The sequence below is a fragment of the Gymnogyps californianus genome, chromosome 9, assembly GCF_018139145.2.
Source record: "Gymnogyps californianus isolate 813 chromosome 9, ASM1813914v2, whole genome shotgun sequence".
Classification (NCBI taxonomy): Eukaryota; Metazoa; Chordata; class Aves; order Accipitriformes; family Cathartidae; genus Gymnogyps; species Gymnogyps californianus.
In genome coordinates, this window is record NC_059479.1 from 17,123,455 (window position 1) to 17,139,751 (window position 16,297).

A 16,297-nucleotide genomic window follows, 5' to 3' on the forward strand; every position below is an offset into this window, starting at 1 on the left:
TGTCCTGCTTCAGTCAAATCAGATAGGTTTGTTTTGACTTTAAACAGCAGAAATTAAAGAGCTCCCACCTGAGCAGCTTGCTTGGCAGAGCTGGGGTACAAACTGAGCAGCCTCCAGCGTGAATAAGGTAATTTGGGGGGCATAAATTGCCCTAATAAACCCTACCACTAACACAGCTAGTTCCAGAAGGGGCCATCATCCGTGGCTGTGATCAGGAGACCCCCAGTCTTGCCATGAACCTCTGCTTCTGAATCTACATGATTCTCACATCTTTCTTGCCTGAATGGGAAGATAACAGGATGAGAGAATTTATAGCTGTGTAAAGTCCCATTTATTGACTTTATGTCTCTAGTCCTTTGTCTATAGCAGCACAGATACAGGTCTGATCTTTGGGAAACATGGCCACACGTGCAAACTAGGGGGGGGGGGTGTATGCTCCTGCTCAGAAGAGACCCTGCGTTGACCACCATAAGCAAGGGGAAATAAGGCTGAAAGCTAAGTCCATCTCTCCAAAAACACCACCAACCCTTCCCAGCAATTAATTTCAGCAGACGGTGCTGCGAAGCTGGTAGATAACCCCGTTGCAGCCAGGTGCAAGCATCCAGCCTCCCTAAGACCAGGTGACAGTGACAGACCTGCAGGGCTGCAAACCTGCAGATGCTGCAGAGCATCACCCACTCCCATGCTGCGTCCACCATCTCCAGCCCCACCGTGTCCTGCTGCCCAGGGCCCTGTGCTCTCCGCAGGCTGCTCTGCCAGCAGCACCCACATTGCTGGAGCAGAGAGAGGCAGAAGTGCTGATCCACAAGGATGTGAGATGCTGATGCTGCAACAGCAGAGCACGGAAGGGAGCTCACCACAGAGAGACTTGGCAGGGCTGCGTTTACACGGGACAAAAGCCAAAGCAAAGAGAGCCTGTTGTGAAAGGAATGAGGAGGACATCGGCGGCCGGATAACACCGGATGAAGGATTAGCTACAGGAAGGAATAAACTGACAAGGAGAGAATCCTGCCTGGCTGGTAGCAGCCATGATTCTGATCACCGCTTGTCAGGAGATAAACACAGAGCTGCATAGTAACATATTTCCAGTTCAGCTCTGCAAAGAGGGAGTTTTAATAGGGTGCCAATTCCCTTCAGTTGGAGGAACTTGCACAATAATGTCACTGCTGTTGACTGAAGTTGCACACAGACAGTATAAAGCAGCAGTAAATGCCAAGATTTCAAAAATCATTTTGCATCTGACATTCTCCTGGGTTATTTCAAGTGAAAGATAAATGCAGTATCTTCCAAGCACTAATCTTATTTGATACCAACAACATACACAAGTAGTTAAGTTTGGAATAGGGTAACTTCCTCGCTTTTATGCTTGAAAGCTGAAGATAAAATTATTAAGTATTTTGCATGTACTGAGTGTAAGAGGAGTGACTGCTCTGCATAAGTATACAGATTGGAAAATAAGAATGCCCTTCCCCAAAGAATAACTTGATAGGCTTACAGCAGAGGTAACGTCTTCATGCAGTAGGCATTATATTTTTGTAAAAGAGTAAAAAGATACAGCGTATTGACTATTTACCTGTCTCTCTTGACTGGCCAACAGCAGAAAAGGAAGCACTGTTTGAGATTAATTAAAATCAGACACAAATCCTAACTTTGCCTTAATCCAGCAAAAAGCTATGAAGCTTGTTAGGGAAACTGCTCAAATGGAGAGCTTTTTTTCATGCGCAGAATAGTTTGTGGAGCAGGAATGTAAAATCCACTAACAGATAGTGGAAATATGCTTCCATTTCCCATTGGGAATTTCTCAGACAAGACTAAGACAAATGCTGCCTTTGACTGTTTATTTCACTTTTTGGTGGGAGAACCAATAATCAGCTAGAAAAAGGGGGGGGGAGGAGTAAAAATAATTAGCACACACAAACACATAAACTCTCGTACTGGTGATTTCTGTCCTCTGGACGGGACGTAGCTACACAAACAATCGATCTAGCAGTTCTGAGACCTCTGGTGAGCGTCAACAACATCCTAAAGCAGATCAGCCCCTAATAATAGAAAAGTCCTCCATCAGCCCCTCATTTCTCCTCCCTTCATCCCCTTTCAGTTGTGCTGTATCTACCAGCAAAACTATAGCTGGCAGAGACACAGAGACAAAAGATGAAATGCAAGTTGTGCTTCTTCTAACCTCTTGTGGGATTTAGAGAAGCTAATCAACGTTGGATTCACTTGTATTCCACAGATCATTTTTGTTTGGCAGTATCTAATCACAATTGCAGAAATCCCACTGCAATACAGAGTTTGGCAAACTCGTCTTGGAACAGCTCATTTGGTGCAAACTTAGATTATATTTTGACTTCAATGATAAGAAATTACTGAGAAGATGACAAGCATGGTTAGTTTTAGATGCCACAAGCTGAGGAAAAAGAGGTAAGTTACCTAAAACGATCTCAACATATTTTGTAACTTTGTCCTCATAAAATGCAAATTTCTGCAAGTAGATCGTTTGAAAAACCTAGTTTAAAAAGTAAAGGGAAATAAAACCTAGAAATCAACAAATACTGAAGTTGATCTTCTATGTTTTTCTATTACAGATTTCTTTTCCCCTCTCCATTTTTTGCTGGTGCTTCTAGAAAAGAAGAAATTAATACAGCACTTTCTTTACTTCTTCGTGTTTGTAGCAAACAACAGAAATTTTAAATCTGGCTGTAAAAATCATCCTATTTTGCATTTCTGTTCTGCTCAGATTATCCTATTTCAGGCCACAGAACAGAGCAAATCATAACAATGAAGGGAAGGGTACAACAAATGGTCTGAAACTCTGGACTGATGGCAAAAACCCACAAATTACTTTTCTGGACAGAAGCTACACATATTTAGGGTAGCTTATATTTAGTTGAATAATGGATTTTCCAGGTCAGCCGGCAAAAGGAAAAGAAAAATGTTGTTTCAGATGAAAATGAAATGGAGTTTCAGGGCAGGGCAGGGGAGAAATGTGGTAAAAATAATAACAATCAACTTTAAGTGTTGTTTCATATCCTTGTTCACAGATAGATAAATCGTGTATTAAACCTACATACCTGGATCATACTGTCAACAGGAGTCTCTTTTTCAAGTTGACCAGCACTATTACTAAAATGTAAAGTTCAAGGTTAAATTCTAGAGTCTGATTCTTTTGCTTCCCAAAAAGATAACTGGGCTTCAACTCAAGTAGAAGCACTGGGCTAGCCTGACATGCAGAAAAGGAGAATTTCGCTGTTCCCACTTATATCTGCACAAGGGCCCTCCCTGGCTCTGCACACTGACATGCTGCAGTCGCTGACGGGCCTGCCAGAGAGTGCAGAAAGAGCCAAGCGTGTTAAATGACCCGCGCTGCGTAGCCGCAGCGGCACAGCTCCCGGCTGGGGCAGCTCACGCCAAGCTCCAGGTGGGGAGGGTTGGAGAGGGGAGCTGCAGGAGTCTGGCTTGGCTCCTCTGAGCACAGCCCTCAGAGGCCAGAGGCACGGCGAAGAGGCTCATGTGCCAAGACCCTTTCTCAAGCCCTCGCTTCACCTCGAGGGCAAACGTAGGCATAAAGATCCTCTAGCTTTTATGCAACATAATGTTTGGCAGAAAAGAGGTTCCTTCGTTTTTCTGAAGTGTACATACATGAAATACATTTGGCAAGAAAAAGGTACTCCACACTTACGCACCTGCACATCCACCTGTTCACCTGGCAGGCTGCTCCAGCATGACCTGTTCGAGTAGTCCTCTAATTTATCACATCAGTAATTCAATTCTGATGTCAGTATTTCAGGGTCTCTTTAAGCATCCGTGACCATATCCTATGAATGAGATGAGGGGAAAAAAAAAAGCAGTCAAACATATTGGCAGCAGTCAACAAAGCAAAGATATGCTAAAATACTTTTTCCAGCCTTACCTGTTTTAATGTCTGGTAATAAAAACTTTTCAGGACTTTTGTTTTCAGGCTTTGTCATTCTCTGTTGTCCATGCGTTCTAAGGCACTGAATTCCCCTCTCCCAGTACATCTGTGAAGAGAAACATTTATGGAAATAAAGGGATATGATTTAATCTCAGATTCAAAGACTAAACAGTGGCTTTAGATAGAGCATTTTGGGTTTTTTTCACTATGCCTAAGCCAGTCCTGCCCTCCAAGCTGTCAGTGAGTTCATTTCCTCAAAAGCAATGAGTGTTATCAAAGACAAAAAACCAAAACAAGTCAGTGGAACTGGAGCGAACGGCTTCAAAAACACCTTTGATTGCCAATGCTTTTGGCTTGTGATAACACAGTAATATTCTAAAATTGGCTTGAATTTCTGTAAGAAGCTGTTTAGTGTATTTCAGACTTGAAGGTTTCTCACCTATGTAAAAATGCCAGTACTTGGAAATATCAAGCACATTAGAGTTTTACCCTGTCTTGAAGGAAACAGAACATCCATGCTGAAACTACTTGCTTAATTTCTATTTTGAGTATTAATATTCCCTGGCAGAAAACAGGTGGAAGACAAGTGCACAGGTATGTCTGCCCCACGCAGGCGCAGACTGCCCGTGCTCTCCAGCCTCCACCTCCATCAAACTCCAGCGTGCAGCTTCCATTGAACTGCTTAGGGCCAGAGGCACCTCTTGTATTTCCAAAATAAAGAAGCCACTATTTGGAAATCAATGTACAGCACCAGTCGCCTGTGCAGAGCAGACATGCCAGTTGCCTTGGAATTAAAATAACCACAGCTTTGGAGCAGGCACATCAGAGACAGCCTTAGCTCAAGTAGTAGAATCACAGCATTGACTTCAAGCACTTCATAAGATCCAAAGAAACACCCTTTGCAGTGTAAACCCTATGGTCCGAAACCTTCTGAGTGGGGGACACATGCCAAGACTCAAGAAAAGGTTGGGAAACAGGGAGCTCTTTGCTGGGCTAGGGAACAGCATGAAGAGGAGTCAAAGCGGCTGTGTGAAATGGTGGGGTGATGGGGACATGATAAAAACAACTGGAAAGTGGAGCACAGAGTGTTCGGTCAGCATCTCTCATGACCATGAGGGGGGAGTGGAAAAAGATTAGGTGTAAAATTGGGTGAAAATCATGCTTTTTGAGAGGATTCTGGTGATCAGCTTATCTGGAGAGTCCCGGAGAGGCTGTTCCTTAAAAGCCCTCAGGTTGCAGGAGCTGCTCAAACACCCCACCCCATGCAACAAACCCAACAACACTCCTCGGGAGGGATGAAGACAGACTTGGTCAAACACTGAACTCTGCAAACAGCAAGGGAAACACAGAGAGTGCATCTGGGGGCAGATGGGAACGGGGCAGGAAAAGGGTTACAGGAAGCACCATAATTTTACTAGAGATGCTGTGAGGAAGACTCAGTTTAAAGACTACTGCAACAATACATTCAAGAGCAACAGTCTGACTTGAAAGCTACAGACCATTGATTGACAGCTTTCTGGAGTACATTTCAAGTCCAGTTCCCTTCCTAAATCCTTGTGTTAAATCCCTGGACTCAGGGCTTCAGAACGGCAATGCTTTGCCTATTGAGGGTACCCTGGAGGTCACTGTCATTTCCCCATTCCTGAGAAAGGGACTAAGACGGCGTCGTGGTCTCTGCAGGGATCTGAGATGACTGAATCATGTCCTCCCTGGAGTAATCAGAACCAGGAAATATATCAGAAATAACACTTTCTACATTGAAAAGGGAAGACAATTTTTAAGCAGTCCTCAAATTTACAGGAGTGACTTTTCCACTGCTCCTCTGATAGAGCTTGCCATTCCTTCCTCTGCCTTATTGTCACCACAAATCTGGCGCAACTCAGACAGCAGAAGTAATCCACTAAGGGTGATGAATACAATATATGATGTTCTCAAAAGTTCTCAGATCAAGGTTTCTTAAAAATAAAAATTGTAGAGCAAGAATCAACGTTCAAGGGCAGTCAATCAGATGTTTGAATTATGTCCTGCCTTTAAAATATACAGTGGATAACAGTTTTTAAATGGTCCCTGTAAAAGCTACTATGTGTACTGTACCTTGACATTAAGTCCACAGTAAAGTACTTACCTTCAGGGTTCTCCCCATTTATAGGTCTTTTATTCTGCTTCAAACTAATCAGAGCAGCTGCTCCAGAATGTGAAAAGAAAAAAAAGCAAACGTATGATTTACTGCCAGGCTCCTAGTGAGCAAAAGGGCACACACCCTTCACTGCAGGCAAGCAAGCGAGCAAAAGAAAAATGATTCAGAGCAACAGAAGGAAGGCAAGAGGGAAGAGGGTGTGGGCTGGGCAGGGAGTTAGTATGCGATAGCTCATCAATGTGAGTGTGTACAAGGCCAGTCTGACATCAGGGAGGTTGTTACAGGATTGCAATGGGATTATGGCATATATATACAGACAAAAGAGGCCATTAGCTTCAAAGAACCACTTATTTATCCCTTTGAGTAAAAAGCAGTGGGCTTCAAGCTCACAAAGCACATAGGCGCGTGCTCAGCTTTGTCTGTCGGTGGATCCAGACCAAAGGGTCCGAGCCCGCCGGCTCTGCCAGGAGGCAGCAAGGTCTCCTGCACGGGTGAGACTCCTCCCTAGAGGCTCTTCACCCAGACACCGGTGACCAAGAGCAGGCTACTCAGTTACAACAGCCAGAATGCTTAAAACAGCACTTGATCCTGCGCAAACCGGGAAGGAAAGACTGAGTATCTCCTGTCATTTCCAGGGGCAGCAGAATACCTTGGGGATATTCATCCAGTTTGGTGTCCTTGCTGCAACAGAATAACCTCAAAAAGCAGTACTAGTTTCTTCTAGTTCCAAAGATTTTCCTTATGGTTGCCTCAGGACTTACATCAGAGCTCAATTTTCACTGACCCATTCCTTTATGAAATTCTCCACTTACCTGCCATTCTGCACACCCAGAGCTGAGGCTATTCCCGCTCCTCTCTTCTCATGTGTGGGCAGGCTGAAAACAGTTTGCTTTTGCCTCTTACATGAAGATCTCTTCGATTTCTTCTTAGGAAGTTCACTCTTGGCAGATTCTTCAGTTCCTGGCTGAAGCTGACACCTGATCACTAGCCCATTTTGAATGTGTGGCCACTGCAGAGCTGGGCCATTTCTGAATAAAATTGTCTCTGGGGACCACGGAGATCCCTTAGCAAATAGCAGTACCTTTAGGCCTTACCTGTGCTGCTGTAGGTCAGAAGTAACTATTCAGGTTAGGGGTTGCACCTTGGTTATTTATAAAACTGAAGATTTGAGCCACTAGGTCAGCAGTGAACAAAGTAGGAAAAAAGAAATCTGGCTACAGAAAAGCATCCAGGAGCCACATCAATGCAGCTGTGAGCCCGGCTCAGGCGGGGGGTGAAATTCCTGGAGCACCATTTCACACTGCCCAGGGACAAACGCTGCAGCTTCACACTGTCCTGCGGACGTGCATTCGCCTTCCAGCACATCCAGCCTGCAGCAAACCTGAAGGACATGAAGGCTCACCCAGGCTCTGCCAAGGGTAGGGGTCTCTCGGGTTACTCTTCCAGTCTCTTCCAGTGTGACTTGTTTGCCCTCCGCTCACTGTCCAGCCCAAGCTGAGACGGCTACAAACACTGCTGTGCCCCTGCTCTGGAGACGTCTCCTCCAACACTGGCAGTTCAGCCTTGTGAGAGAAAGCAGATTTGGCCCCTTAGCATGTCATCTCATGTTTTTCAGTAGGAAATGTAGATTGCACATATCTAATTAATGGAAAACAGGGATAAACAAGCAGATTGCTTACTTCAATTATGTGCACAGTGCCTGCAGGGTTACCATTTAAAAATCACAAAGAAAGAAAACAGTCAAAATGGGTAAAAAGACGCAGACAGGAGTAGACAATCTGCAGCTTATCTTGATGACGACTAAAAACACCTCTCCGCCAAGGGTGAAAAGAGGGAAGTTATTCTTGGCAAATGAGTATAATCCAAAATTTTTCAGCCATCTGTAAATAACATTTACCTGGAGCAGCTTTACATAATTAAATTACTTCCTTACGAGTGTTGCACAGACCCATCTGTGTAGAGAGGGAATAACTTGCTCAAAATAAAGACAGAGAAGGAAAGAAATCAGAAGCTCTCCATTAATTTATTTAAATTTCTCCCAGAGGCAAATTCTCCAGAATCCCCCAAATTCCACGAAGTCAAGCATCTGCTTTCCTTGCAGCTTAACTTACTGAAAGAAGCATTACCTGGACAAACAATCCTCTCTCTAAGCAGCTTAACAAGTTTGTGTAAATGTTTGAGCTGCTGTAAAGAGGCAAGAAAGTCATTGCGTATCCTATTTAGAAAGGTAAACAATTTTCCTGTTATTTTGAGTCCCTCAACTATTTGCACTACCAGATGGATTAGGTGAATACTCTGTGGGATGGCTATTTTGGGTGACATGGCTCACGTGTAGCAAAAGGTTCAAAACTGGGAGTGAAAAGTGGTTTCCAATTCAGTGATTTTAATACTTAGATGCAAACCCAAGTCCTTTGAATGACTTGATTTGTATTTAGTAAGAATGTTAGTGAGACTGATGATCAAAATTCATTGTTCAGCTGCATGTGAAAATTAAAACGGCCAACAATGCCAGCACACTGAATTCCCCTGCTGGTCCTCTGTGTAAACTAGCTGATTGTAAAACAAACGCCAGAGTTATTTCTGTTACCTTCTGTATTCAATAGATGCTCGTGTTCAGTACTAAGCAGGATTGGTTGAGACATTTGGCATTTCACCTTCCTCCTCTTCATCTGGTTCTTGTTTTATTTTCCTAAGCACCTGTGGGAATATTTCCCCCTTACAAAAGAAAAAAAAAAAAGCTACAAAAAATACAATAACTTTCTGTTCAAAGGTCTCTATGGCACTGAGGGAGTCTCATTGACCAAAATTTAGCTCTACAATAGCCTTAGAAGTAAGCACTCCACTAATATTGCAGCTAGAGTTCCTCACTCAAAATAAACTGGAGGACCAGGTTCCTTACTGGTTTACACACAGATTTCAGTGATTACATCAGAAATCTCCAGAGACAGGCAGCATTCAGTTTTATTGCATCCATCCAAACCCTGTCTGAGAAAATAAACTTTTTAGCTTCTCATGTGCCCAGGCATTCCTGTGAAGCCGTGCAGTGATCAGTGATCATCATCTCAGATTTAATTGTATTAATGGGATGAAGCTAAATAAACTGCTAGCTTACAGTGAGTATCTCTGGATCATTATTTGCATCTTCTCAGCCACAAAGGTGTTACGTGACTGGAAACAATTTAGTACCAAACACTCCAGGGCAAAATGCACCAGATGTGCTAACGGTTCTGACCCCCAGCGTAAGATGCACCCCAGAAAGAAGATTTAGGAATAAGGTTTATGCAACATATGGTCAGGATGTACAGCCTTTCTTCTTACACACTAGCTGGTGTTTTAGTGACACCACAGATATGAGACCAGAGACTTTTGAGACGTAAGCAGCTCACACCGAGCTACAAATGCCAAAGATCCTCCGGACAGGACCAGATTCCTGCCCTCCACTGAGCACAGCCTGGCCCACTGTGACACAGACTCCCCAGGGGTTGCAGACCCTACAGGAATGTAAATTGCTTAGGACCACAGGATAATTCAGGCTAGAAGTGACTTCAGGAGGTCTCTAGTCCAACCCCCTGCTCAAAGCAGGGTCAGCCATGAGATCAGACCAGTTTACTCAAGGCTTTCAGGATCCCATTGGGTCTTGAAAAACTCCAAGGATAGAGAGTGCACAACCTCCCTGGGCCTCTGTTTCACAGCTTCACTGTCTTCGTGGGGGAAAAAAGCTTCCCTTATATCCACTCTTATCTGTGGACAGTTACGCTCACTGTCTTTCATCCTTCCACCACACACCACTGTGAAGAGCCTGGCTCCGTCTCCTTGATGTTTCCTCACAGGTACTGAGAGGCCGCTACTGGGTCTCCTCAAAGCCATCCCTTTTCAGGTTGAACAAGCCTGGCTCCCTCAGCCTTTTACTACAGGGCAAGTGCTCCAGCTCCCAGCCATCTTGGGGGCCCTCTGCTAAACTCACTGCAGTTTAGTGACGTCTTTCTTGAACTGGAGAGCCCAAAACCGGACACAGTGTTCAAAATGCCATCCACCAAGTGCTGAGCAGAAAAGGATAATCACTTCCCTCAAACTAGTGGCTATGCTTCTGCCAAATCAGATCCTCCATGTATAAGAAGACAGCCATCAATTCTGCTTTTCAGTGCAATGAGGAATTGCCTATCAACATTATCAAGCATCAAAGGTACCTTCAGAAATGGCCAGATTCAGAGCTCAGTTGCATTGCTGGAGTGCTATTGATACAGGAGGGCTTTGAATCAGACTGTAGTCCAGATTTGCCAACAGTGGCAGTCCAAAGCGGTATGTTCACAATATCCCACATGGGACATAGCGAATGCATGTAGCACAGTTATCTGAGCTACAGAGTTGCTTAACATGCACAGTGGCCATCTGTCCAGGATGTCTCATGTCTGGTCGTCCATGTTGCTGAACATGTGATAATCATCATCCAAATCAACAGGCCAAAAGGAAGCAACAGTTTTTGTCTGCCTACATGAATACACTTGGTAGGCCTGGCTATTTCCTTGACAACTATTGAGTGGAGTCGGTGCTAATGTAACCAAGATCAGAATCTAGCCGTGGGTTTGTGGGGGTCAATGCAAACTGCATCAAGTAGCTTGACCTACTTTTCTCCATCTATATGGAATTCATCCTTACTCTGCCGAGTTAGCACTAAACCTATGCAATCCTCTCAGGCTCCAGAGCCGCAGGTATGACTCAGTGCCATAAGATAACTAAATCATATGCATGACTGAAATACCCCAGATAATATGAAGCATGCAAAAGAGATGTAATCAATTTTAGAACAAAGTAAAATCTGCAGTCATTTATCCTACTTCCACTAATATCTAAAGATAAATGTCATGCATTAAATATTTCCATCACTTTTGTTCCAGTGGTGAGAAATTCTAGCAAGTACTAGAAAGCAAAAATAAACATTGATGAAGTGCAACAACAATCATAAAAGTGAAAAAAAAAAAAACAAAAAAACCCCACCTAGTACAGTACGTTTGCATTCAGCACAGATTTTCCAGTCGGCTCCCTCTCCAACAGGGGAAAGGGTGAGTTTTGGCAACTCCATCAAGTGAGCAGAACTAGAGGAAAGGCAGGTTCTTTTTTGCCTCGGGAATCAGAATTTCATCATCTGTATCCCAAACACAAAGTCAAATACGCTCTCCATTAGATAGGCACAATCTCCTTCGATAAAAAGAGTAAAACACTTGCTATATCATAACAAAACAGGGAGCTTGCTTTCTCAAGCTAACCAATTCCAAGGAAAGTATAAAAAACAATTGCAAATTCAGTATTTCTGAGCCTGCACAGTCATTTCAGAGCACATGGTTTAACAAGCCTCATCAACCTTTACCCTGCTTAGCACCTCTTAGCAGGCATAAGGGGAAGACATACAGTTTTGAAAGCTAAATGTTGTTCTTGGTATTGTCTTCACTTTATGTTTTATAAGATTTTTGAAGGAAGTTGCCTGCTTCTGCTTCTGAAACACAGCCTCCTCTGATTTCTAGCTAAAGCATGAAGTTAAATTGCTTTTAAATGAACTGAATAGATCTCATAAGTGTGGCGTGTAAAATCCTCACCAGTTCTGTATCTATCTCAAAACAACACAAGATCTTGTGGAATTGAGATCTACAGGTTAAGTTTTGCACAGTATAAAAAGAATTCACTTATCTGTTTCAAGCTTGTCACCTTTGAGTTTCATTTAGCATCCCTTTTGTATACTGCAAACACACAGCGAGGAATAACCCTGCTGACCCTCTCTGTGCCATTCATTATTATACATCCTTGTCACACTCTTGTTTATTAGTCTACTCTTAGAATTGTGGGTTTTATCTTGCCTGATATTGTCTCAAATGAAAGTCCCCTTATGCCTGTAATTATTTCAGCTGCCCTTTTTGGCAGGGAAAAAAGGAGAAGATGATTTTGCATCCATTTCTCCAGCTGCAAAGGAGCAGTAATAAGAAGGCCTGAAACAGGAATATAGTAAGCAGGGAGGCTCCCATTTTATTAATATTTATTTCATGCTGGTATCTAGAGGCATCAGCTGAGCCCGAGTCCTATTGTGATAAGCTACACAGCCATGTAGTACATGACAGTCCTTGCTCAAAGGACTGCACCATGAGGGATATAAGGATCTTGGAGAGGGAGAATTCATATTGCAAGTTTACTTGTCTAATGCAAATTCATTGCCTTTCAACTTCCCAGCAGATGCAGCCTGTGCTCAGTGAAAGCGTGGTGCATGTTTGATAATGAGAGCACTTACATTTCATCCCCCACAAAGGGAGCTGGTCCCTGCTGTCACAGATCCCCGTGCAACCTTTACCACCAAGCCACAAACAAACCCTTCACAGCATCTACATCTGCACAGGGTCAAAAACCAGCACTAGGCCATCACATATCAAAGAACTACAGCACTGGCAGTAGCAAGGGGCAGAAAAGCTTAGGACTCCAGGGAGGAACCTGCCTGCTGAGCAGTCATGGAGAAGACAAGCACAGACCCCATACTCACATGTAGCAGTCACTTTAAAGCATGAAGCATTTCAGTGACCAAAATCACTCCAGTTCAGGCCCTGGGGAGAATGTATTAGGTATTAAATGGCCTGTTTCCAGAAAATGCAAGTGCTCATATCGGTAATGTCATCAGGGAGAGAACATTTCAGAAGCATCAAGCAGATAAATAAAAAGTCTAACTCTCACTTAGAAGGTGAAAATCAAAGCACCTAAATCACTTGGACACAACAACCTGGTCCTCACAACCTCTGCTGCTTTCTGCTCACACCAGCTGTGTACGAGTGCCAGGACAAGCCATTTCAGTGCCTGAGCTCATCCCTCTCCTCCCGCCTGGCAGACGGTTCCTGCTCTGCATCCTCCCAGCCACCTCCTCCTAAACGAGCCTCTTCACCCTGTGCCGCAGGGGCTGCCTCCTGCTCGCCTCCCTGCTGTAAGCTGGAGAGTCTGCAAGAGCCCCTGGAAGTGGACAGGCATATTTGTTTGCCTGCATTTCTCTGCTGGGAACAGTTTGCTGTGAAATGGCCCTATTACCACAGGAAAAGGCATGATGTTTGCTATGTAGGCATAAAGGTGGCTCTACAACAGCTCTGCTCACTGTGTACGTGAACTTTTTAGCAGGGGAAACAGGGCAAGGTCAAAAGGAGCACTTGGACGTAGACAAACAGCTTCACCAGTGAACGAGGACCAGTCCCACGAGCACTCTCACCCTTTGAGTACACTTAGGAGGACATAAAAGCAGCCAGAGTAAAAGAGCAAAAACAGTGATGGAGGAGCTCCTTGAGGCATTAGGGGACAGTAGCCAGCCCTTGACTGTTTTTCTTTGATTAAGGGCATAATACTAGAAGTAGTCCCTTATCCAAGATGCAGGCAAGAGCATTTTTACCAGTTCCCACAAGCTCAGATTTTACACCCAATTTCCTTTAATGATTAAGGAAAAGGTTATATCTCTCTTGCTAGATAGGTCAGCTGTCCACAATGATTGGGATGGTGACGATGCCCAGGTTATTCAAGGATCCTTTTCTCCCCCCCTGCCCATCCCTTTCTAATTCTCTTTCTGATTTTGGGCAGGTCAGTCTCCTTCACCTGCCTGTATTATACCACAGGCATATTTTTAAATGTGAAATAGCAGGTGGGTTCCCAATATACAACCAGAAATAGAACACAGGTGACTGCAAAGCTGCAAGTCATAATTCCTGCAATGTTTCAGGGTGAACAGAGCTTAATATGGTTTTAATACAATTACCCAATTATAAATTTGTCTGATTCTTGGCCCTGCGCTTGCATTTCCCATGACACTGCCAAATCAACCAGACTCATCATCAAAAGCAGTAGTAGGGGGTATATTTATCAGACATTCCGAAATGGATCATAAACTTTAAAAATCCCAACTTACTGTAGACTTTGGGAGAGAGAAAGGATAGAGAAACTGCTGAATAGAAGCAGTGCTTGTGCCATGAATAAGACATGGCACTGCAGTTAATTCTGTTTTAGAACAAATGCATTAAACATTTATTACACCAAATGTTAGTTTAAAATAATCATTAAAATCAGTTTTCTCTCTGTCCACTGGAGATCAGTTATTCATTTAAAGTTGATGAAGCTTCCCTAATTTCAACACCATTATTTCTATGCACACCTAACAGGAGCCATTATATTTTAAATTCATATAGTAATGTTGCTCAATTTATTTCTCACGCTATCTCCTGTTGCAAACCTTTATACTGATCATGAACATTTCATTTAAAAATTAGTCTCTTTATGACCATCTTCTGGAAACACATGTACAGCATGTGTGAGGGGGAAAAGTCAGCTTGGAGTAATACACACAGATTGATTATTTCTGAGCCAGATCACTTCTGCTCTTTTCTTTTTCTTCAGACTTTGTTTAACTAGTCATTCATCATAGTTTTTTTGTACTTCATTATTTGCCAAGCTATTTACTTCCCCTCCCAGCTGAAGGTGAGGATGTGGGCCCACATTTCCCACATCTGTGTTATCCCCAAGTATAATCCCAAAGGAGCTGGAGGCTGGTCTACCTCTTGCTGGTGCCTGGTGGCACCACTGATGGCTGAGAGTCCAGGGGGCCAGCTCGGCTGGCTGTTGGTCCCACGCTGCCTCGCCAGCATGGAGGCTGAGGCAGCAAGCATCCCTGGTGCTGGCTGGGCTTTTCAGAAGACAAGCACAGGACGGGCAGGCTCAGGCACTGGCCTCTGCTGTTGCCCAGCACTGGACTGACTGGAGGACAGCAGGGATGACATCTTAGTTAATAATGACTGCTGAAAAGGGCAACTGAAGCCTTTACCTTTTAAAATACATTAATTTACAGTAATTAACATACAGATCTTATCAGATTAGGACTAAGAAAATTGCTGCCATCTACTGCTGGAAAGAAATATGTGAATACTGAAAGCCTCTTCCAAAAACAAGTTATGAACTACAATTACCTTGAGAAAGTTTATTTCAAGTGTGAGCCTAGCTCTGAAAAGGGGGGTTGTCACACACAAGCAAGAGGGACGTGACCTTGCAGTTTGGTGGTCAGGGTATCAGGCTGGCCAGACAGTCAGAGTGCTCTCCTTGCTCTGTAAACAAACATTTCTCATTAATAGAGGAAGAGAAATAGTAAGGCTAGAAGGCCTCTCTCACACTACACTGTGCAGAGCTGTACTTTAAATACATTCCCCGGTGCCTGAACAACTCCTAGTTGTGACACACAGACACTTCCCATCAAAGGAATAATGGCTTAAACCTTGGGGAAATCTTTTACTTTGGATTCCCCATTTGCTTAACATTTAGGAGGTATTTTTCTCTCTCCTCCAAGTTCAGCTTTACTCATTTATAACAACTCAAATGAGTTGGAGGGGACGAGGCAGTCTCCCACATATCACTGCTGGTTTGGGGCAGGTTAATCCAGTAAAGATGCTATGTTGTCAGGGATTCATAGATAAACTCTATACTGGTCTGCAGGCAGGTATTCCTCGTGAGAAAGGCAGAGAGAGAAGACAGATCTTACATGGAGAGTACGTAAGAGTCTGGAATAAGTTTATATTCATTCAAAGCTTTGGGGGTGGAGCAAGAGTCCACAAACTGGAATTCCCATGTCTTGTTCCCAGTCCCTGTGCCCATCAGGTGTCCTTGTGCTTCCTCTTAGCCATGGTCACTCTCAAACCCACACTGATGTTTTGCACCAACAGTGTATTTTCCCTCCAAAGCATTTGCTTCAACAGCCTCTTAGTCCCCGCAGCACCAGTGCCTCTGGGGATTTCATTTCCTTGTACTCATATGAAAGCAATATGACTCCATCAACCTCCCTCACTCTCCCTAGCATGCTGCTTCTTTAAAGGCTAATTTTTCCACTTCATTTTCAAGCATATCATTGTCTTCACCGCATGCGCCCAGCAGCCTCAGGAATCCTGCCTGCTCTGCTCAGTCAAATGCCCTCTGCCTAATTCTGCGTGCTTCACCCCTGCTTCTGCTTTTGCTCAGAGATCAGCATTTCAGCACTTCCTCCCCCTCTCTGAACCAACTAACAAAAAATTATATGAGAGGACAGAGACATATCTTTGTTACACCATAAGATCCATGCAGTGGGTCCAATTCCTTTAAACAGGCCATTGTTTTGTCTGCTTTTCCAGGAAATTGTTCATCCAGCGGGTGTGTTACTTTTGCCTTAAGTGAGCTTCACTGGCTTTAACATTTGCCCAATTTCCTCACACTGTTCTTTCTCC